Source organism: Egretta garzetta, unplaced genomic scaffold (assembly GCF_000687185.1).
Source record: "Egretta garzetta isolate BGI_Z169 unplaced genomic scaffold, ASM68718v1 scaffold442, whole genome shotgun sequence".
NCBI classification, from domain to species: domain Eukaryota; kingdom Metazoa; phylum Chordata; class Aves; order Pelecaniformes; family Ardeidae; genus Egretta; species Egretta garzetta.
Window position 1 is genome coordinate 2,188,956 of NW_009258961.1, and position 1,533 is coordinate 2,190,488.

Here is a 1,533-nt window from a genome sequence, read left to right on the forward strand (position 1 = left end):
GTACATTGCTGATTCAAAATTGGTCAGGACATCATTCTTCTCCCCTTCCACCCCCTGAGGAAACAGTCTCTATTTCAGTAAGAGCGTAACTGTTCGCTTATTCCTCTGACAGAGTTGGCATGGACATAGGTTGTCTGCAGTTACTAATGTTCGATAGGAGATTAATTCTGCATATGGAATAATGGCCAGTCTCGGTCACTCTGTATTAAAGATGTAGGCAAGATAAGAAAGCCAGCTAAGGTGTTTAGAGATACAATGCAATTCTTTTTGAGGCATGTCTTGAGAGTTAGATTTGACTGAAGTATTTAAATTGAAAGTGATACTGGAAGCTGTTTGATCGTTTCATGTCGTGAGAGAGGATGAAAGGAAGAAAGGATGGCCTCTGAAATAGAATCGTAGAATTGTTTAGGTTGGAAAAGACCTTTAAGAACTCAAGTCCAACTGTTAACCTACCCCTGCCATCCCACCACTAAACCATGTCCCTAAGCACCTCATCTACCCGTCTTTTAAATACCTCCAGGAATGGGGACTCCACCACTTCCCTGGGCCGCCCGTTCCAGTGCTTGACAACCCCTTCTGTGAAGAAATTTTTCCTAATGTCCAACCTAAACCTGCCCTGGCGCAACTTCAAACCATTCCCCCTTGTCCTATCATCTGTTACCAGGGAGAAGAGGCCGACCCCCACCTCACTGCAGCCTCCTGTCAGGTAGCTGTAGAGGGCGATCAGGTCTCCCCTCAGCCTCCTCTTCTCCAGACTAAACAACCCCAGCTCCCTCAGCTGCTCCTCATACGACTTGTGCTCCAGACCCCTCACCAGCTTGGTTGCTCTCCTCTGGACATGTTCCAGCAACACACCATCTTTCTTGTAGTGAGGGGCCCAAAACTGAACACAGTATTCAAGGTGTGGCCTCACCAGCACCGAGTACAGGGGCACGATCACTTCCCTACTCCTGCTGGCCACACTATTCATGACACAAGCCAGGATGCCATTGGCCTTCTTGGCCACCTGGGCACACTGCTGGCTCATATTCAGCCTGCTGTCAACCCATACCCCCAGGTCTTTTTCCGCCAGGCAGCTTTCCAGCCACTCATCCCCAAGACTGTAGCAGGTCAGTAAGAAGCAGCAGTGACTCTTGTGTTGGTTTGTGAGGTACTAGTGCTTTTAGAAACAGTGACTGAGAAGAGTTGATAAAATACCTCACTCGACATACCGTGAATTAGTAATAAGTCTCCTGGTTTCATAGCTAACTTCTTGTGGTCAGAAAGCTGTCATCCTGCTTCCAACCCTCACCCCTTAGGTGGGGGGAGCAATTAGCTCCCTGAAAGAGGGAAATTCCTACACTGGAGAATACCATCGAAATTGACGGCTCTTCCAAATGAAAGTGCGAAATGTTGCTGTCAGGTGCACCGGGTGCATTCCCTCTGGTGTGCAGCACTTAAGCATAGGGGAAGGTTTTTTTTTTTTAAAGACTTGCAGCCTTTAAATAAGGGAGTCAGTTTAAAAAAAAAAAGAGAAATCTGGTACTGTCGTTG